Here is a 24,344-nt window from a genome sequence, read left to right as displayed (position 1 = left end):
GTACTGGGTTCGAACTCCTTTCTCAGATACCTATTAGATATACACCGTGGGCTCGAATAACCCGACAGATGTCAAATGTGTATTCTTGACCGCATTTAGAGATTAAAATTTATAAAAGTTTTCTGAAATCGGTGTTATTTTAGATATGGAAACTCGCAAAATATATCTGTAAATATAATGAAACTTTACTTATTCGTTGTAATGTTTTTTTTTCGTTAAGATGGAGAAATATATCCGCTGATGCTCACTGACAAACGATTCTTGCCAGACTACTTATTAACAACATTCCTTTTTATAAACACATTTATTTATCGTTAGATGTACTTAATATCTCCAAAGAATTGAACCCCTCAAAACGAGCCCAATCTCAAGGTAGTCCACTATCCATTTTCTGGCTCGGTCATCAGATTAGCTCGATGGTCCCAAAATATGCTACTGTCATCTAAGTACCTACTCGTATATATTCCTATAAAGTTACAAATCAATACGCATATTATAAGTTAGTCAAAATTTTATTTTTTTATTTCATTATTAGTTCGTTTTTTACTAGATAATTTATTATCCTTGTGCATTGAGGGAGGTAAGTGAAATATTGCAAACGAGAGTCTCTAGATTCACGACAGCGGCATTCTGGCATAATTTAATTTATGCCTAAGTAGAATTTGCAATGTTCTTACCCTTGGAGTTGCACACCAAGTTTTTCATCACACTTGAGAAGAATAAAACTAAATATTATGCGAAATACATTTTAGATACGGTGACATTTACCTATGACATTGTACTTATAAATTCACTATATTGTAATTTTTTACAGATTCGACATCGAATTGAAAATTGTGTAAAATTATTTCGGCTATTTAATTATAGAAATTAAATATTTTTAACCAAAATCAAATAAATGTAAGTACACCTACACGACAGTATTTTAAAAGTAAACCATTTTATAGCTTTACTTTTAAACAAGATTTTTTTTATTTATGCTTGGTTCGTATGAGTTAGTGACGTAATTAAAAAAACTATAATTTCCGTGGGAGTAGAATGGAGTTTGGCTCCCGCTGAACTTGCCTGAAATAGCACGCTGTGCAAGTGTGATGAAAAAATGGTGACTAAAGACGATTTGATCAATTTCACTATTCAATTCATGAAATGGTGCGAAGACTTCTACAAACAAGTAAGATATATTTCATCAAACTTTCAGAAAAACAATAACAAATCATTAAATCGCAATCAATTACAATGTCTCCGCACCTTGTCATCGGATAAGACGCGCCGGAGCCGCGTAACCACATAATTGTATCATCGTTTCATCATTAACAGAAGCAGTAGCCAGATCAATCATTCTTACCGATCACCGGCCGCGCATCTAACTTTCATAGTACTTTCACGATAATAATCATAGATTACCCCATATCGACATCGCATATTCGAAATAAAATCGAAGGTCGTGGACTCAAACCGTGGCGTGGGTCGTACCTATAAGTTGTTTGGGTCTTAGGTATAAAAATCATTTAATCTACAGGTTAAAGCCATAAACCTGATAACTGATAAATGTTTAACATCATTCCGACCCTTTTTATGGCACCATTTTAAAACTAAATACTACTAGTATATCAAAGCTTTTCTGGAGTAGGAGGTAAATTTTGGGAGGAAACCTACATAAAACTACAAATAAATTTTCTCGAGTTTTACTCATATTTAAAAGGACAAGCGCATAATAAGACTCTTATACGCCACATCTAGTGGGTAAGAGATCTGTGATAATAATGAATCAGAGTGTTTGCTCAACTAAGACCACTTCTTTCCGAGCTAAAGACACCGATACTCAAGAATCTTAAGAGGTGTAGAAATTTAGAAACCAAGTACCGCGTGGCCGTGAGAAAAGTTTTTGACAGCCAGTTGGCATTTGCCGAGGAATTCTCTCACCTAGCTTTGAAATTTTCGTTTTATCTTTAGGTTCGAATTGTGTACATCTGGCATAATTCAATGACAACTGAACAGCCGTCTGCGCACATTGCGCATATATTCCTAGGAGTCCACACCCCTGATGTCAGTGCCCAGCTCACAACCACACTGGCGCTTCGCTACGGAAATCTTCGCAGCTCTAGCATTGACTACACGTCTGATAGACACGTAAAGTCTAACCAAAAAAATATATGGCGACAGGTCAAAATAGCAGTAGCAGTAGTAGCAGAATTGTCCCCAAATATTTATTTATTTTATTTTATTACTTCATACTAACAGGTAAAGACATTTTATATTATCCATTTCCTATGTGGGCGATTACGCGCTGTCGAGTTTGAGATATTGACAAGACGGCCGCGACAAGCGTAAAGATAAGTGTCAATAATGTCTATCAACGTGGAATATTCGATAAATGCGCAACGTTAACCACCACGCATCTAAAACATAATTATGTATATCAAACGTGAAGATGCTGCCAACTACTTGGACAGAAATGCGGAGCAACTTCTCGAAGCGGACCTTCCCGAACTTTTTTGTTGTCTTTTTAGGCTATATTATATTATATTAAACTTCTGTCGCAACCCTCAGACTGAAGACCAGAGAATGAGGACTCAAAGAGACTTTTTATTATGATACCAACGACGGCCAACTTCGCAGAATCTATTTAATCACTTTCACCCAAAAATCTCGCTGCTATATTGCAACAAAAAGTTGCTATGTTATGCGATAACTTATACAAAAAATGTAATAAGTAATAACCACCGCGAACCACTTAAAAACGTGTAATCAATCTGTTCCACGCTTTATCCAATTAATCAGAACAATAATGTCGCAACAAAGACAATAGAAATATTTGTTGGTGCAACAGATCGTGCTACGGTGCGAAACGTTGAAATATTTCGTTGGATTCGATCTAAAAACGTCACTCACACGGCAAACCTCTACCACGAAATCGCACTATCACTAAACTAAAGCTGAGTGAACGAGATGAACATACACGCATCTAATCTCTGTCCCTCTAACTCCCTTCACTAATCTACTAAGCACGTAGAGGTTGTATTGATCAGGAACAGTGCGAGATGTTACAGGTTGTTACATTGAACGTATCATGCGAGGGTACCATTATGGGCTCACTTGTAATAGAATACATTGGCACAGTTTTGACAGAGTTACGTTATGATACTTTGACAAAATAGTGTTAACTATATCTATATTACCTGAATCTGCATTTGTTACGTGTAGGTAGGTATGAAGTTTTTTTATTAGCTTGCCTCACACCGGCTGTAACACCTAACAATATACTGAGTAGTCTAGTAACGACTAAAGACATTATTATCATCATCTTACTTAGCTGTCATAAAAGTAAATCTTATTTATTATAACATGTCTGTCCTGCTGTATAGTCTTGGTCAAACCAGTGGCATTGGTATAGTTTTGAAATTTACTAAATACTTTAATCAATTATTTAATTATATCACACGCTTAAGGCCCATTTACACGGGGCGAGAACTTGCATGCAATATTCGATACATTGCCATTGATCGAATTTAGTCGTACGACCAAATACCGCAATGTAACGAAAATCGCATACAAGATCTTGAGCCGTCTAAATGGGGCTTTATTCTCAGTATTTTGGCAAGCTCTTTAGGAATATAAACACAACCTGCGATTCTATAAATTTAACAGTTTCCAGCAAAGTCTTGTTTCGTATTTCCAACAAGGGCTTCCAAAATATAATATAAATCCATCAACTGCGTTTACGCGGGCGATTTCCGAGAGCACGATTGAAGGATTTCTCGAAACTTTTATGTAATCAGCGCACACTGATTCCTGCCACTGCAGAGGTATTTACTGATTAAGATTACATTAACAACTCAAAAAAACATTAGATGTAATCACATTTATCGCTATTACAATTTGGACCTAAAATTTGTAACAAAGATACACAATCAAAGATCAGTTATGCTGGTTTTAGTCCCCGTATTTTCCCATGTGGATTGTGAATAACCCTTATGTGTCATAATGGGACTGTTGCCAGAAAACGTGACGTCAAAGGTATCTTCAAGCAAATATTCGTAGTAAACTTAGGTTTAAACTATCAGAAGTTATGAGTTGTAAAGCAAATCACACTCATTATTGGTATTATTATTTTATACGAGTAAATAAAATCAGAAATATAGAAAATCTAGTATAATTGAAGGGTGCATGAAAAGAACGTGTCTAGTCATTTTTTTTAATGAGATTTTAATCTCAGAATGTTAACAATAATCGTATTTGTTGCAGGTTCATAGTGAAAATTTTCTAAGATTAAGATCACATATAGAGCTAAGGCCTACCGTATAACTAATGGCTAGACTAATGAAAATAGGGCACTTTATATGGATTTTTCCATACAACGGGGCACTGCTCTGAGGTGTATATGACTGTACAACCTTCATATTCATATTATATTTAGTTATGGTATGGGTGGGCTTAGTGCATACCGGAAAACGCAAATACCTTACCATACCTAAGCAAGTGGTTAGATGAGCATTGATCAGAATCATAGTTGAGTCACACGTGGGCAATACAAAGAGACAATAAGTAACAAAAAGGTCAAAGAGTCGTCAATTGCATAATTTTTTGCCGTCACAATAACCAAGTTAATAAGTATTTTTCATTTGGGGTGATAAAAAGAACCTACGGCTGCCTTATATATTTTCTAAGGTTTATCATAAAATTAGAATTTTGTACTACTTTCAGAACCGGAATCGCGAACAAAAATTGGCTGTTTCATACATTTTTGCTTGACCTTGACATTTTCTATGGGAGGGTTAATAGTTCTTTGTACAACAAGAGAGCAAAGTTTGATATTTCTTCGAGTGCTTATTTTGAGTCCCGTGCAAGCGAAATATTCTATAATTTAGAATCTTGAGCGTAGTAAGGGACTCAAAAGCGCACGAGATGTAATTAACTTTGATCTCGTGTAGTATACAAAAATTTTCACGTCGGCAGTGAGAACATATTTGGAAGATACAACCTGAAAAAAAATTAATCCGTCTTCATCACTATTTAACTCATGTTTTCTGAAGGTGATCTAACAATTAAGTTTAATCACCGAAATAAAACAAAACGAAAGAAATTTCAATAAAATAATACGAAAATAATGAAATAACGAACATCAATTGACAGTTCAATCGACAACTTTTTTATGTAAAAAATACTTTGTAAGATACGGTCCGAATTGCTAATACTACTTTTGTTAACTATAGGAGTGATCGTTAAAAGTAAAATTATTTTCTTTGCGTAACAATTGCGTAAATTTTTATAAGTTCATTGTTTTGATTATATAATAAAATACGTAAGATATGGTGTTTTTATTTAATTTTAAACTTTTATTTCATTAATTAATTATGTATTACGAATGAAGACTCGTAGGGTGTTTTGGAACAATGCGGTCTGACTTATTTCGGGGGTCTATTATTAACCGTCAATATACCGTTGAATTACGTGAACTTTTTTGTCTCTTTCTTTTTGCTAATGACGTGAAAGGGACAAAGACAATAGAATCCAAATATTTCGAACTTGTATTAGGCCCCGCACGTTGAAATGACATTCGAATATAAAGGTCATTTGAATGTTATTTTGTCTCACTCAGTGAGCAAAATGCGATTTTGCTAACTGTTTTAAGCAGCAAATTACCCTTGTTCGAGCTGCTGACGTGAAATAAAATTTCACGACGTCGGGGTTGGTCCAGTCAAGTGTAAAAATATGGGTGTACACATCTTACTCAAAAATATGTCCCATAGCATCTTATTCCAGTGTAATAAGAGCGTAGACCATATTTATGAGACGATTCTTTCCATACATATTTTTGCACTTGACTGTCCCATAGTAAAAGTTGCTCAGTATGACCTATATATTCAGCCCGTAAATTATTGCAGGTGACTAAATAAACACCTTGTATTACATATATTTTTGAATTTAAATAATGTATCCGTAAACCAATACGAAAAATATAACAGAATTATGATATATGGATAGCGAGTACTGAAAACCTATTCAAAATAAATAAATATTGCATGTGTTGTGTGACTTGTGTGTATTATGTTTTTGAAGTGTTTCGTGTGTGGAGTACTGAAAAAAAAAATCGTGTGTAATATGTCTTCCAGAAAAATCGATCTAGCTAGTCTTATCTCTGGGAAAACGCGCGTTTTTTTAATAGTTTTTATATGTTTTTCTAGCAAAGCTCGGTCTCCCAAATATTTTTTCATTATAACACAAAACGTATATAAACATCAAGGAGTAGTTATGACTGTATGTCATAATCATAAAGATAAATTGCAAGTAACAGCGATGTTTCTTTAGGCGTTATAGCATTTCGGTATTAGCTAATACTTGAGGTAATTCCGTTTTTATTGGTGAAACCGCATACATTTTTAGTGAAAGCAATAAATATTTATGGGCTCATTCTAGCAGTTCGTCCGGCATAGGTGTGTGTATGAACCACGGGTAAATAAAGTCGCATAAACCAAGCGACTACGTTTAAATCCAAATTTACACATTCAACTTGGAATCTTATTTGTAAGACTATATGTTGCACATTTATCATGTGCTGAATATTGGTGTTTACGCGCAGCAAACTTTAGCTAAGCAGTGCTGGACATTCACTAAACACTGTAGGCTAATAACCGTAAACTGACCAATGTAATTGTGACTTTGTATTCCTCATAGTTTTTACAAACGAGATCAATGTTATACTAGCAACTAACTGACAGTCAATACTAATAATTTTGTGAATGAATAGCAGAGTAGAGCGGAAACCGCCGGTTCGCAGAAGCGCCGCGAGTAAATATTATTGCGATTGCGCGGCGGCGCCTGCGCCGGTCGTCTTCACACGTGCCTGGACGTTTGGGAAATTCTAAAGTTTAAACAGGTGCTTATAATTTTAACGGATGTGCTTTCGACATAGGTTTTATAATGTGATATTAATTAAACATTGTCGAAGGTTCGTTCCTAAGATTATTTCCTTAAATTAGTTCTTACTTAAAAAGTTAAAAACCAAACATATGAATTACGAGATAGAAAGTACTGAAATAAAGGTGAACTCTGGGGATCAAATCAATACTTATTTTTAGTTGGCCCCACCACACAAATGAAATTTACCAACTTCTTTTCGTTGAATGAAACCATCGTGGGAAGATGGGCATACATAAAAAAAAATCCCAATAACTAAATTTGAAGTCCCCGATCGCATAGTCGGTATATCACCCAAACCATCAGTAAAAGAAGATCCGAGTCATTACAAGTATGTGCCCCGCAGGACGTATCTACTGCTGATTTGAATTTTAGGAATACACTAGCGTGCACTCCACCGAGTTTCTTACAATATGCCATTTTGAAATGTTTATTGCCCAGGAATCTCATCTAGTTACGACCCTCTTTTCCAGGAAGCTAGCAAATTAACACCTCAGCTTAATAGCCGCGGCCCTTTAATTATAACGAATTCGCGGACTCGAAGCGTCGGGTACTTTAATCATGTGGTGAAAAACAGGCCAGGTGTTTTCCAGTCGCTGTCGAGAACGGGCGACTTGACCACTCGGAGAACCAGTACAAAGTAGAGTCCTGAACAGAGAGGCGGCAGGGTTAGAAGGCTATGGGATAAAGTATGGTGACCCTTCCTATATTTTCTAGCTGTATGACTGGCTTATAATATTGCTGGCTGATATATATATATATATATATATTCTGTACAGTCTAGTCTAGTGTGCTTGCTTATCCAGTGACTGGAAAAAGAGGTTTTGGTCGAAAGAAAATATTGTTACTTACTGCGTAATATACTTGTACGAAAATAGACCGGAATCACAATGCCGTGGATCTTTTTAAACTTACAAAAGAATAGAAAAAAACGTTAGCGGACTAACAAATTGTTCAATAGTTGAAGAATCGTCAAAATAAGATTTACTATCGTCCTGTTTAGAATTGCAGTTTTATATGGCTTTGTGGGTTAACATATACCTACAGTGTAGTTGTTTGGAAACTAACATTTCTCATAAGAACTCGAGTCGCTAACACTCGCAGAACCAGACAGAATACAAGACAGCAAAAATTCCACGGTACAGCCCGAGGCTCGGTTCGCCATACATCAAAAACTGCGTTAATACCGTTAGCAGACCGAAAGCGCATATTTCGGTGCATTAATTACGTCGGTCGGTCCAAAAATAGTTTAATACGCTTCCACGGCGCCGGCGCAACGTGGACCAGGGATGTCGCGCGCATTTGCATAATAACTAAGTGCATAATATAGAAGTTACATACATTTCACTGGACCCGGGTACGTCCTGAAACTACATCTACAAGAGAGGTGTGGGCATTGTGAATGTCGTCTAGCATATTGTAGTAGGGCACAGCACAGCGGATGTCATTCCAGATCTAGAGCAGAGCCTAACTGGGGAAGTACCTTCACCTCACAGAAAACCGCAGCCAAATAACACCAGACTACTCATAGTGTTGTGTTCCTGCCGGTGAGTAAGGTTGCTAGAGCTCAACGAGGGGAGTCATGTAAATCCACTGGAGTTGCAGGCGTACATAGGCTACGGAAACTGCTTACCATCAGGCGGGCCGTATGCTTGTTTGCCACCGACGTAGTATTAAAAAAAATCAGTACAAAAATTTGACATATCGACATGTTTTGGTGATTTTTTTCTATCAAACCAACTTTCTATCAAATCCTTATTATGTACTAAGGATTTGGTTAGTCTACTATTGCACATGTGATCTTATCGCTCGCGTTTTCATGTTGTTTACCCGTGATTTAATTGAGTAAAAATATCTTAACTACAAGAATTTGATACCATTTAGGAAAAGGATCCAAATCCAACCCACAAATATCTCTCAATAAAATTTGTCATGTCCTTCTGTCAAAAATAAAAGTCACTCATTTAAACTTGGACTAAAAATACTGCGGACGGAGTATCGGTAAAACACAACTAGGATTCCATCATCCACCAATTTCCTAGTATTTACGCGTGACACACAGACATTGACAGTTATCTCTATGCCCTCATCCACCAATTTGCCGTCAGTCGGATCGACATGTCATTTGAGTAAATTGGTGGAAAAAATTAAAAAATATGCCAACATGCGTGGTCAAGTGTTATAAGAATTATACAGATCAGACGAAAAAAAGAGATGGGATAAATTTTCATAGGTCAGTTTATCAATTATCATGTTATCGTACGTAAAATCACGATATTGTAATTTCAATTTCTGCGGAACAGGAGTATGACCAGTATGTTGAATAGGGTAATTTCCCGAAAGTAGGGTAATTGATGCCCTTCTTATTAAATCGTTATGTACTTATAAGAGATTATTTAGGTAAATGGATAAATTATTGATTCCGTATTTCAAAATAAGTCCGTATGGTAATTACCCGAAAATAATGAGATTAAAGACACTTTTATGACTAATATTTGATAGTAAACCTTTGTTTGTTGTGTATATTATATTTTTGTTCAAAATCAAATATTTCTAATGTCTTTTAACAATTGGATCCATCTAATGTTAAATATTATGATTTTATAAGTGTCTGCACGCGGTGCATGTAATTTGAGTTCGTAGATATGGTGCGCATGTGTTAAGACTTATAAAAGCATATACCTACGTAGATATTTGTAATTTAGTCTATATTTGATTAAAAAATATTTCAGGATTATTTATACTTTTATAAATTTATAAATAATCGATATTTATAAATTTTCGATCATAATTTATCATAATTTCCGATCTGCAACATATTTTTTGTTTAAAACTTATGGTTTAAAGATATGTTTCAAGTATAAATTGAAAAAAAAAAACGAACTGATAATCATCCCGATGCTAAATATTATTATTTTAAATAATGTTTGCACAAAGTAACATTACCCATTTTCAAGACCTATTAAATCAGGTACATATTTTATGTCAAACATAAAACAGTGCATTTTTTTTATTTTAAAAATAATTATTATAAGAGGGAGAATATGTTTTACATGGTATCACTCGTCTACACGCACACTTTAAAACCATCCGCCATTCCAGTGTCACAGTTTGTCATAAGTCAAATTACCTCTGATAATAATCTTTACTCTATGCATTAAAATGTATTTTTTAAGGATAGATCCTTTTAGCTAAGCTACGTCCAATTTTACTTAGCGCCCTCTTAATTGGTTGCGAGATATCGCTGGTAGAGACGTTCAGAGCAATTTTTAAAACGTACAATTATTTTTAACTGTCAATAAGGTCTCTAGTATCATATATATTTTATTACTATTCATCTCGCCTGTTTCGTAATTTGAAACGACTAAAGAATTTAGAAGAGATCTATGAATAGCGAAGACGAATAATGAAAAGGCCGATGAGAGCTTTGATTATTTTTTTTTATTTTTATTTTTTTCTTTATTGGGGAAAAAAACAGATACAGGCCAGTAGTATATACGGATAAGATTCTAAAATAATAAATTTAGCCTACATCCTAACACAATTCCCACTAGGAGTTCCGACAATAATTTTACGACAGCGTTGTAATCGGAACTTAAAACAGACATCCTTACTTATATTAATACTAAACTATTACAATATTTATCATATCCTACTAGTATGTACATAAACACAAAAATTACTCCAGCAGCACAGTCAAACTAAACGAAAGTGGCTAAGGGGCAGCATTCAGCAAATTGAAGTACCTATTTAGAAATGGTATATCTCTGCCCAGCGAAGCAGAGGCGGGATAATGATTTTTATTCAGTAGATGTTTGGCCGCCGGTTACGTGAAGCATTAAGATGGCAATTGCCCAGCAGTGGGACAATATGGGCACATAATACGAGTATATCATAATTTAAGGGTCATTCTACTTTTTACTGCAAGTTTTTTTGTCCCCAGAACCAAGTATTTGATTCTTAGTCACATCTACAACATGTCACATCCCTAAATTAGCCGACGAAAGTTGAGAAAGAATTTCTTCACTGGACATGGGCGTATCCAAATGTTGACATAAGGTGGTTTCCACATAACAAACAGTAATGAGATGACATAACGCTCAAAGCACCGACAGTGTGACTTATGGCCGCATCATTCTCCGAACTGGGGCAAAGAATGAATGCCCAAAACCATAGACACAAGAACGTAATAAAAACAACCGATCTAAAACAAAGTAATTGCTGTAAATGCCACCGGTAAGGTAATCCGACCATGAATTTACAGCGCAGCGATATTAGACTTAACTGTCTCAGAGCTCACTAGGTATACAGCCTGAGCCCTCAACAATAATGATAAAATAAATATATGGAATCAATCTTACTCAGATCGACCTAGCCTCAAACTAAGCAAAGCTTGTACTATGGGTACAAGGCGACGATATACATACATATTTATTTACATAGAAAATACCCATGACTCAGGAACAAATATGTGTGTTCATCGCACAAATAAATGCCCTTACCGAGATTCGAACCCGGGACCGGGCTTCATAGGCAGAGTCACTAGTCACTACCCACTAGGCCAGACCGGTCGTCAAACCAATGATGCACGCGTAGATTGACAGTCTTTATTACTTATTTGTCCACTCTTAATCTACCTACCCAAAACGTTAGGTGTGGACATCAAGTGTGCAAAGATGCAATGTAGTAACATATTGTTTGGTTAGTTCTCATATGAATGAGGTCTCTGAAATAAAGCTACCATCTTCAAAGGACGCTTAAAACAAATATTTGTAATACGTTTCCTCAGATTTACTGTCTCCTATAATAGCCTTTATTTATAATAAAGTCGATTCACAATGCGCTGGCCAAATCGAGACCAAATATTATGCGTGTGTCAATATATTGCTATTGGAACTTTATTAACCAACAAAGTAATGCGGTCATTGCCACGAAGCGTGAAATAACCAAGTTGAAGCTAACACATTAACTGAAAGGAAGCATGCCTCGACTTGTGGGTACTCCTTTAAAGGCCTCGAAGTGTAGTCGTTTTGGACAAAAGATTAAGCCGAGCTTTAGTCGTGATAGACGTGTCGCGCATATTAAAAATGACCAACCGCCAATACCACATTACTAACGTCATAACATTTTTTTACTAACCATCACATACCCTTATAGAGTCTGTATAGAAAGAAAAGAGTCGTGGATTATATGGGAACCAATACATTCTGTAACTCTTCTCTTTCCGCACATTAGTCTACTCTATCAATTTTATTATTATAAGTACACTTGTCTTACCAGTAGTCATTAAAAGGCAGAGTTCGAGACTTGGCTACTAGTTTATTAAAGTCATTTGAACACAACTTCTTTGTTAGATTAATTTTAGTAATTAATGCACCTGCATTTTGAAATAAAATTCCAATAAATTATTATAGATACTTTGGAAAACTGTTAATCTTTAAAGAAATAGTGAAAGTCAAATATTTATGATCAATGACGTAATAAAAAATAGTGACTTAAGCTTACAACTTATGATCATTTAAGGGAGAGTAGAGCTCGTATAGTGAGCCGTAGCAATAAAATTGATTTAAGGGCATCTTAATTGGACACCTTTCGTTTTCATAACTTTCTTTTGTTACGCTTTATAATATATCGATCTAATCTTTTTCACTTATGACTGAATAGATTACACACAACTTACTTTTTGAAATATTATGGATGAATGATTCTTTCGTAACGTGAGTTACGTTAATATATATGGCTACATACATTTTCAGAATATTTTCTTACTTAAAGTCTCTTATACAGTATAATCTTGGACTTGGAAGATATTTTTCCTACTCCTCTACTGTTATCTGTCATTTATGCATTCATTAACACGAATATAAGAACATACATAAAAGATTTCAAGAAAAGTCTATATTGTCTATTCCTCATAAAAGCTCTTGTGCTTTTAATCGCTATAACGTTACTGCGATGAATGGCTACCAACCTAACAAAACCAAAACGAATACAGTTTTAAACTAAGTGCATTGCTGCCAACTTACAAAATATTCATTTGGTTGCATAGTAAAAATAATTACTTCATAAGTCAGAAACACGCATGTGACACCCGTAATATAGCAACACCCATAGACTACGAAAACCGCTTAGCGTTGCTTGTTAGTCTCCGTAGGCTACGGTGGCCAAAATTGAGAAAAAACTGTCCAAAAATTTAGTTTAGCAAGTAGCAAGTACCAGGGCCTCATGAGTTACGAGAAGGTGTCGCCGACCGGCCGGCCGCGGCCCGGGGCGGGCCGAGCGCGTAACAAGGTATGCTCGCGCGTCTTGGCTATATACTTTTGCTTTGTTTACCTAAATTAAGATTTATTTTTGTTGACTCGTAGGAAAAATATTGTATGCAACGTTGTATAAGTAGGTCAAAAAATGCTCGTGGCGTATTCCTTTACAATGTTCGCCTACGCCTTCGGCTCCGGCTCACATTGTAACTCACGCCACTCGCCTTTTTTGACCCTTCTTATACAACTGTTGCATAAAATACTATAACATGCAATTATCAGACTTACACGCATGTTATGGTTAGATAATGAGAAGCTAAGTACGTCAAATTCGCATGCGACTGTGCTCGCGAGTTTGTTCAAGGTTGTCTGTAAGAGATCACCTTTTAACGATAAGACTGCAAGTTGTTTTGCCTCTATATACCTTAATGTATCATGGCTTTAGAATATTTATTTGCACCAGAAGTGTGTGGTAAGGAAGTAAACTTTTATAATCTGGATCTTACTTTAATTCAACTTGATTCAATTGGTTTTGGTTTTTTACACATTTTTCTTGTATCTTTTATGATTTTTTTATCTTTATCATCTTATAAACTCTGCGTCGACCATGACAGAACGAAATGCGGAAGTGTCATAGGGATAGGCGGCCGGCAACCCCGTTTCTCGCCGAGATTTGTATAGTGCTTTCCTCAAACATACAATGAAATGATAAAAAAAAAATTGGATGATGATGATGATGATTGATTTATGTCCTAATGGGATAGGCTATTTAGTACGTCGGGTATTGAATGGGAACAAAAATGTGATTATTTTGGCGCTAAGGCGCACGGCACGCCATTACGCTATTTTGTTTTTTTATTATTACTTTGGGGTTGTTAAATGGGGAACGAAAATTTGATTACTTTTGCGCTACGACGCACGGTTTAGGAGATACAGTCCTATAAAGATTTCTGCATGTCTGAAAAAAAACGTATCTCCTAAACCATGCGTCGTACCGTAAAAATAATCAAATTTTCGTTCCCCTTTAGGAGCTCATGAAATAATATTCACAAACTAAGTTTTTGTTTTGTTACGAAAAGGAAAAAAAAACACAAAAAATACAAAAAAAAAGCACGATGGCAGAACTTTGCTTATAGGTTTTTATGGTTGAATGGCAAGACTTGGCATAATTTGACGTTTAAAAACAAAAGAAGGTTGCCTTACAGGCCTAGGTGTATGGCTGTATGAAATTCCTTTACATATCATCTTCACTCATCGCACCTGATATACTGTAGTATTTCCGGATCTAATTTGAAGTAAGTCATGTCAATATTTCATTACAAATTTGAGAAAAAGTTAATTGCCACTACTTTTGACGTTAGAAAAATTGCAATCTAACGTTTTAAAGTCACATTTTTCAAAATTCAATTTCGGAATGTCGGTTGTTCCAAACGTTTCCCACATGCGCACGGGGCCCGGCGCGCGGCGCGGCGTGGCGTGAGTCAGCGGGGTCAAGAGCACGGCTGCCTACCTGATGAGTTTTGCGTGTGCCACAAAACCGTTGGCTGCACACGGGAAAATGGGATAATAGATGTAACCATTTAATACTGTGAACATATGCGACGGGAAACTATTAAGCGGATTTTGGCACGCCGATGACATAATTAAGTTATTTGACAACATAATCAATAATCATGGAGTACGACAACACAGCACACGTGTAGCTTTTCACTTTACAGACGGCGAAACTTAACTACTAAAAGTTAAGATTCTACTTAAGATTCTCATCGGCTTCTGCTTTTGATTTTGATTGCACTGCACATCTTCGCATTCTAAGGTTTTACATTTTAAATGCTTTTATAGGACGCGATGTCTGTTGTTGCTTTAACAGTTACGCTCTAAATATCGGCCTATGATGTTATCAGATAATGTTCACTGTTAGACATAAATTATTTGCCATGTATTTTGACAGTGATCAGCAATGGCGTTTTCAAACGGTTCAAAGAGACCATGGTTGACGCAAGAAAAAAAAACAGTACTTGAGAACTCCAATCAATCATATTTCTATTATTTTGTCCCTAAATATTTTGCACTGTGAAGTTAGACATTGAAATATAAATTATTTAATTTGAGATGATAGGATTGCCAACGAAGAAAAAGGAGGTACTTTTGCAGATTGTTACCTTATTATTATTAAAGATTGAAGGAATTCAATGAATCACTGAACCGTACTGTTAATCGCTAACGATGGAATTTTTCCCACTGCTTATTCAAACAAGAAATCAAGAACACTTTTTGCTAGCAATACCATCACCGTAATCAGTTATGGTTCAGTAAACATAAACACTTTACATTGAATCTTGGCAATAATGAGTAAGCTAGCTAGTGCTCATAAATCAATGCAGTTTGTAAGAAATGGTATAGTCAAAGAATTTAATTCTAGTTCCATTTTGTACCTAGTCACAGTGACAATCCCTATGGAAGTCGCTAGGGACCTCATACTATTGTCACTGTGACAAGTTACTGAATGGTACTGAAACTAAATTCAGCAGCTCAGTTTCTCTAACCCTATGAAAGTCTAGAATGAAATTAGAAGTATTTTTGAAACATTACGATTTACTAAGTTTTTAATTTAATCCAAACACACTTAAAACGTTACATAATCACAAAAAAATCTAAAGAGGATTTTAACTAGCCAATGTAGCTGCAACAGAAGATCTTAATCTTCATAGAATTTTAGAACACTTAAAGTGTTTAGTTCTCCTCCTAAATTACTTTAGGAGAACTCTAATTTGAAAGATAATTAAGTTTTTACCAACACTACAACTTCATGTACGGTCACGTCTTAAAATATCGATATGGACAAAGTGCCAAAAATATGTATACACTACCCTAATATATGGGCCATAAGGTCGTGTATACATATTTTTGCCACTTCGGTTGTGTCGATGTTTTCAGACGTGACTGTACAGCGAGGGGCAAAATTACATACCCATTTTATAAATGAATCCCTTTCTCAAAGTGGGCAAGTATGTATTTTTGCAATTGGGTGTACATAATTTTACCACCAGACATTTTTTTATTCTTCAAACATTGCGTGGATGTTTGAATAATAAAAAAATGTCTGGTTGTCTAAAGAGTTCGTGATCATAGAGATAACACCTACTCGTATAATAGCAGTCCAAAATATTAAACCACAGATATGAATGAAACGCTTGAATGGAAAGTAAATGACGACTGAGTTCTTGTTAGACGAAGGACAACGGGTCACGCTTCCATTCTAACGATACCCAACATACTACGGGCACAATTGCACATTACTTTTTGACAGCTCGTGACATAGGACCATAGTTACTCGTATCGTTATGGCATAAATACATACCTATCCACATAAGTTTCGAATAGCAAATTTTATTTTTCACCGGTGATATCGTTACTCTTGAGTCAAGCGTTCGTATGACCGCTGCCATAAAAAAAAAGTCGAATAGCACGGTGGTAGAACCCGCCCACGCTACCACTTACATCTCGCGCCGGCCTGCGTGACCATGGGATAGACTACAGGGCCGGGAACGTCATTCTTTAAGTATTATTGTAGGCAGGCCCTACTCCCAACACTCACCAAGCGCAAGCAGCTAACTGCAATATAAAGTAATTCCGTATATCTGTGACGTAAAGATTAGCAACAACTATACGTAAACGGAGGTTAACTTATACTGGAATATCAGAAACAAAAGGTCGTCTCCGGTCAGCAAACGGCGAAAATTATAATCCAGGATTGTCATACCAATCGCTCACCTAGCGTCATCAGTCCAGATGGACCAATGTAAGTGCATTCTCTGATTACACATAGATTTCACAGACCTCGAGGTCATGCTACAGTGTTTCGCCCGAGTCACATATCCAATGGCAAGTTTTGTAACACAGGGCCTGAAGCAGAGATCGAGTACCCTTGCCATTCGCAGTGTTGATGCATTGACGGAGATTTTACACAGAATGGCCTGTCACTCTCGACTTGAGCGCCCGCTTCGAATGAGGAACTTGTGGGAAAGCAAATGAAGGATGGCTCTTAGAATATACATTGGTTAATTTTCACAGCAAAATATATTTACAGGGACTTAAGACTTACATTTTAAAGGTGTTTAGAGAGTTAAATGAAATATACTTGTAAATAATATAACGAATAATAGTATAAAGCTTTAAGTTTGTGTTAATGAATAAAAATATTTTTATTTCTAGCTCTAATGTAACTTGAAAGTACAATGTATCTTTCTGTAAATTGTGTAATACAGCCGACCGAATACATTATTGATATAAGTAAGTCAAACTACGTAAGTACCTAAAGACCTAAGACCTAAGCCTAGCTTTTTTAATAGTCCATTACATATTTTAGACAAGGTACAAGATTTGATCTTCAGAGAGCCTGTACTGTACAGTCAGCAGTAGAAGTAACTATAAGTAGGCCAGATATACAGGTGACAGTTGAGATCATGTGATCTGGACACAATTTTATTAAGAGATAAGAGCATATCCGGATCTTCTGCTGCTAATTGTATTAACTCTAGAATCAAAATTGCTGTGAGTTTATGTTCCCAATGAAACATTTTGTTACAAGGATGAACGATTAACACAGCAGAGCTTATCTGACCGAAAACATCTGTTAATGCTACGTGTAACATAATAAATGTTGTTGCAGATTATGTCGTTACCAACATACCTTGCGCCATGACATCGCAATCATCATTCCAAAATGTACGGTTACATGTCCCTTATAAAATCAACCATGTATAAGTCATTTAGCGAATCTTCTAGCTGTGTATTCTCAATGCATGCAAGTAGGAACGAGTTGAGTCTTCAAGTGACTCAATATATTGAGATCTCTAGATAAGTAACAGCTATGAGTTATTTTGAAAGCCCAGTTGTACTGGACGCATCTTTTATTCGCGCCGGAAAGGGTTTAACACACCCCCATTGTATCTTACACATCAGAAGGTAAGATTTGAATTGGGCTATTTAAGAAAAAGCGCCGTTGAGTACGAGCTGCGTTAAAACACAACGTTAAAACAAAAACGTCGAATGTTCAAGATATCGTAGCATTACCTCCAACCATGTTATACTACAGAAATTTTGAATGCTTTTTTATAGTTCCAAGAGCACAGAAACCTGTTCGCGAACGGACAGTGGCCACACACCTCGAGTAAGGCTTTGGCTTTAACTCCATTATATTTTGATTTTGAATACAAAAGAAAACGTGATTCGTTATAGTCATGATTATAATTAGAACATATATTTTTATTATATTACTTCTAGTGTGAGCATAAAGCAAGATTACGATGACGTTGCATATTTTTGCTGTAATCCATGTTTTTCAATCAACAGCCTTCAACATTCATGAATGGATTATTTCATTTCATTTAACTATAGTCTTAACTACATGTTTTAGTTACCTACTCTTGATTAATACTACTTGATATGGTACTACGTTGTTATTCGTGGTGAGCGAATGAGCATTGGAGAGATGAAAACCATATCGTTATAATGCAACTATAAAAACGTAAGTACGGTAATGTTACAATACTATTGAGTTGATCTTTATTGCACGAAACATAACATTATCGTACAACATACGGGACTTAATACTATAAGGACGTCTCTACCAGTCTACTTTTATCCAAAGTGTTGAAACAGTGGCCTATGTGGACAGGGAAAATATATACAATATTTTTTTCTATTTTAACTAATGATATTTTTCCAGCACAGCGCACTAGTAATTTTTGCAATCAAATCTTAAATATTTCTATTTTATATTATTACCTAAATATTTATACTTAATAAGTATATAAGTAGTATGTAGCATGTGTGTTTGTATTTAATAGTCTCCATATTTAGCTCCTTACACTACCTGTTGACTTTTGTATGAGTTCTACATTTCCTGCCACCTAAAGGTTGTCTGGAAGAGATCGATTTTTAGCGATAAGACCGCCTGTTGTTACCTGGTTCTATTTTCTTTTAAAATTATTTGTAGTTTTACAGTTTTACATATAATTTTATTGTTGGTGCAATAAAGAATATTTACTTACTTACTTAAGTACTTATAAAATAGTAGGATTAATTAGTGGACATAACACATTAAACAAACATATACATAATATGGGTAAAACGGACAGCCCCATGTGCAGAGCGTGCATGGAAAAAGAGGAATCAGCGAAACATATTCTCCTAGATTGTACACAGGTAGAAGTATACAGGAACAAATACCTAGGGACTCAATGCACCCTAAAGGACGCAGTTAGGCCAGTTAGCAACCTCAAGACACTGCTAGGTTTCGTGGAGTAGCTGGGGTGGCTAAAGTAGTGCTACCTCGTTTTCACGCAAAATAGGCACAATGGTTGTCGAGTTGCGATAAATGCCCAGCATAACTAACTAGGTGAAGTACTTATACATGTAAATACATAAGAAATAATAATTAAATGTTGACATTAGACACTGAATGAACTATACTATAAATAGATAAAACTACCGCTCAAAAACATTTACAATAAGAGGTGGGTATACTAGGTATAAAGATTACCTCTTCTAGATAACGCGTATATTTATACACGATAGGTACACTAATAGTATTTGTTATTTGTTTGGGTACCTGACACTAACAACTGATTTCGAGGAAATTTACAATAAAGACGCTGCTTACCAGGACTAATAAATGGAACCATCTAGGTTCCATTCTTTAAAAAATGGTTTTAAATATTATACTTAATAATTTTAATATAAAGGCTAACCACGCATATTAGTAAATTTAGCTCTCCTGGATCAGTAATATTTAATTGCCTTTTGTATCATTTTATACTTTTTAACTCATTTTATACCCATGCATATCCTTGAAAATGTTTTATTTATATTTTTCATGTCCATCCAAGCACCTATTTTACCTAACCAAACTGACGACAGGTAAGTAAAATATAAAACTTTTCCTTCATAGTCATAGCCGTAACAAGATTAAAAAGTAATACCTGGTCGGTCGTCAGTTTGGTTTGCGGATACCCAGTAACGTATACGTTAAGTAATATATACGTTTGAGTATCCGTAAACCAAACTGACGCACGCGAATAACGCACAACATACAAGAGGTATTATTTCAAAAATTGAGAACCGAATCCTGAATCCATAGTCACTCAATAATTTCAGGTGCCATACAGTACACAATATCTGAATTTATCAGTTGGCCATCTGAATTTGCTGCGCCATACGTGGGCGCACTTCTGTCTAATGATCGAATCGCCATGAATGCTCTATCTAGTAGGTAATAGATATGTGTGAAGTGGGAAGGTGTTACTGGCATTGCACTGAGCTATGAAGTAAACATCATTATTGCGAGGTTTTGGTAATAAAACACCGGTGTTACAGCAGCCATTACAAGCGCTGTGTTATAATAGATATTGCATTGTGACATGTAGATTTATCAAAATAGAACTTTAGATTTAAAGAAGTAAGAACGTGTCTTGGAAACATGGTGGTATATTCTATACAAAATAAAATATAGCTAAAAATACAGAGACCTAGCTATTGACACAAAATATTATAATTATATAACCTCACGAACGCATCCGCTTCCCGGACTATACTTGCTTTGTAGCAATGAAAATTAAAAGTAAGTTTCCATTTAAAGGGATTTTATTGCACGTCAATTTATAAATAGTTCGGGAAGCAAAATATCTTAAAATAAGCAGAACGTTCTCGAACGGAAAGATACATCAGCTCTAATCCAAGCGTAAACGTAAATTAGTCCAACAATATCAATTCAATACACCGCGCTCATTCTTCTTCTTGAAAACTAGTCATCATTTGGGTTTTTAATCTAATACCAATATGTCAAGTATTATTTACAGATTAGACCTACTTGTACTATAGATACCCATAAAATGAATTAAGATATCGCTTAGCTGAGGAAACTCGAAACCTGTTTGACCTAAATGATTTAAACGGCGACCCGACAACGTACGTAAACGAAAGTTAGTCTCACGGACTATCCATTAGTTTCGCAAGCAGGTTGCAAACAGGTACTGATAAGATATAAGCGGATAATGTCCAGACGGAGGGGATAATAAGTGAATGATAACCTGGTTTGGGCCCTTGGTACTGTCAACAACTGCTTCAAAGAAAATTAGAAGGCAAAAGGTTACATATATATTTTCATAGTCTGACGGATTACAAATATGTACGTATAGTTTGTGTCATCCACGATGACGTACATACTCGTATTTATCAAATCTAACCTTTAATAACATGGCAATACGCACGCGTCTTCATGAATGATACAATGTATACTAATCCAAAAAAACTCTGAAACAAAATATTTAAAAATGTGATATGTTAAACTTACTGTAAAAAAACACTTAACTATGGTTCAAAACTAAATCGAATATCTTTATATACGTGTAATTGACAACCTGACAACCTAACGAAGCATGCATTGCTGATCATGGAATATCTATGGTTTGATACTTGTTTCAACTTTTTTTTTTACTGAATTTACTTTGGGATATATGGGAGAAATAACTCAGACAAAACTAAAAAGAAAATTGGTTTACGTAGGTATGTAGATATGTAGACTTAGCCATGGGCCCAAAGTTGTCCTATTTATAATTGGACTATCAATAGTTATAACTTATAATAAATATTTATTTGTGGTTTTACGGTAATATACATACAAATAGTCTTCGCGAAATTAGTAAATCTAAAATAAAATTATACAGAGACAAAATATATTAATAAATTGTCAACCTTGTGAGTTTTGGATGGTAGTAGAAAGTAGGTAATAGTACATTGTGCAACGAGGGGGGTACATGAAATTTTGGATACGAGGGTGGTAATTCCCGACAGCCGCTGCCTGGAGAGAATTAAAGACCCGAGTTTGCAATATTCTTACCCTCGGAGTTACATACAATGTTTTTCATCACACTTGCGATGAAAAAAAAATAATTCTTAAATACGGTGACATATCAAACATTCGTCCGTCATTTTGGAATTTCTTGGCAGGTGAGGCATCGAAGGCACAGACCTATTCGGCATTCAGCCACGATGTTTTAAACGGCTGTTAAATTAATCAAATTAAATAATTTTAAACATTAACAAAAATATTAAATTATAAACGTCAGTATTTTAAAAGTAAAACTCATTTGTATCTACTGGGTTTGTATGAATAAGTGACATAATAAATAAAAAAGCTATAACTCCCTAGGGAGTTAACCTTTTTTTTTTCACAATCCATAACTCCCGCGGGAACAAAATAGGCCTTTGTTCAGCACACCTGCATGAAATAAGATCTTTTTCGAGCAAGTGTGATGAAAAGATATTGTATTCAGGTCAAAGATAAAGATACGATATAGTTCTTATAATAGTTCTATAATTGAAGCACGTGCCAGTATCAATCAATATAAGTATATTTAGATTTTCAGACTTTGAACCTAACTCTTATCAGTATGGCAATGAAGCCTAATTTCGCTTGAAATTAAAAAAAAAAACCTCTGTTAATGACTCCAATTCCTACTAATGGCTCTTTCTACACTTTCGTTGTTAAATGTGGTTTCAACAATAATTAGGTGATTATCTACCATTACCTGCACAGGTATTTTTTGTTTGCTTTGCACCACAATACAAAGAAGATAAGGCCACGTTAATGACCTATTTCCTAACACGTAATTGTTTTCTTAGACAAGGCGAAAGTATACACAGACATTTGTACAGCATTAACAACGTACTTTTTTATAGATTCTACGAATATGGAAATCAACAAGTGACCGTTCAAAAAGTAGTTAAATGTGTTTTTTTTTTTCATTTCTGTTTTTTTCTTCTACAATATGGATAAAATAAGTAAAAATTTGTATACAATTAGTTCCTATATATATATTCCAATTAATTAATCCAGCTTTGATGATTAATTTGAAGACGAGTCACCAGTTTCCTGAAAGTGCAATCTAATTTGAACCTTAAATCCAAATACTAAAGTTGAAATTCTATTGTCGCGTATGTGTTCGATAAATCGTCTTTCGTCGATAAGTTGTTTTACTACACTATAAATTTAGATAACTTACCCATTGACGCGTAGAAAAATAAATACTTGTAACGTAAAATATACTGGTAATAATCAAAAATTGTGACCATAAGATGAAAGGCAGTTAGACGTTTCTGTACTGATTGTCAAATATCTATACGTATCAGTTACCTAAAGAGGTTGACAAATGATCATTTATTGCGAAAATACTAATTAGAATCATACTCTATGTAGCGTGACGTCATTTTTCCGTCAACGGCATGAAATGTACAAGCCTTGATTATAACAATTACGTGAAACGGTGTGTTGTTTAGTTAAGCTTTGCATTAAGCAAAATATTACGCTCCTTAGTCAAGTGGCCTAAGAGCTAATAATGCAACCAAATGGTTAGGTATGTGGTACAGAAACCCAAACACAACACACTTATCAGATCCAATTTCATTGGTGATATTTGATATAACACTTGGCCCAATTTAGTAATCAGATACCCCGAATCAGAGAACTCTACAGCTGACCGATTAGAAAACTTTCATCTGATCATGTTCAGGTCAATCATAAAAGCGATAATAAAACGCCGTTGAAAATGTATGACAGGAATTAAGGAGATAGTGCCCACCCACTGGTTGATTACATTGCAAAAATATTCTGATGAATTACAAGAAATTTCGCCAACGACATCAGAACGTTCGCACACTTTCGCTGAGACAGTTTGGAGTCGCAGGCCGGCATCACATTGTGCGATGCGACCAGATAACAAGAGCTCTATATATACTTCAAATATTTTGTGATGGTGCCGATGACAGTATCGCAGGGGAGAGGCAGGTGGGTCAGACAAAGCTGGTTACATGCGATATTACCGTGGCACAGACCACCCAGGAGGCATGCCGTCGTTATGTCCTATAATCTTATCTCGCCGTAATGATCAGTATGCATCGGAACAAACGCGTCGTGAATGAAGATATCCACGTGCAGCTCTGAGAATCTGCAGGTATCCACTTGCTTTTAATGATACTTTCGACGTCCTTTGACCTCACTCTCACCTACTAAGACAATTGAGATCAATATGATATTTTACGATTACATTCTAACAAGTACTTCAACTTGGATGAATGAAATGAAATGGTTCCTATGAAGTGCATTGA

This window comes from Cydia pomonella, chromosome 13, assembly GCF_033807575.1.
Source record: "Cydia pomonella isolate Wapato2018A chromosome 13, ilCydPomo1, whole genome shotgun sequence".
In the NCBI taxonomy this organism is placed as follows: Eukaryota; Metazoa; Arthropoda; class Insecta; order Lepidoptera; family Tortricidae; genus Cydia; species Cydia pomonella.
Note: the sequence above shows the minus strand (reverse complement) of the source record.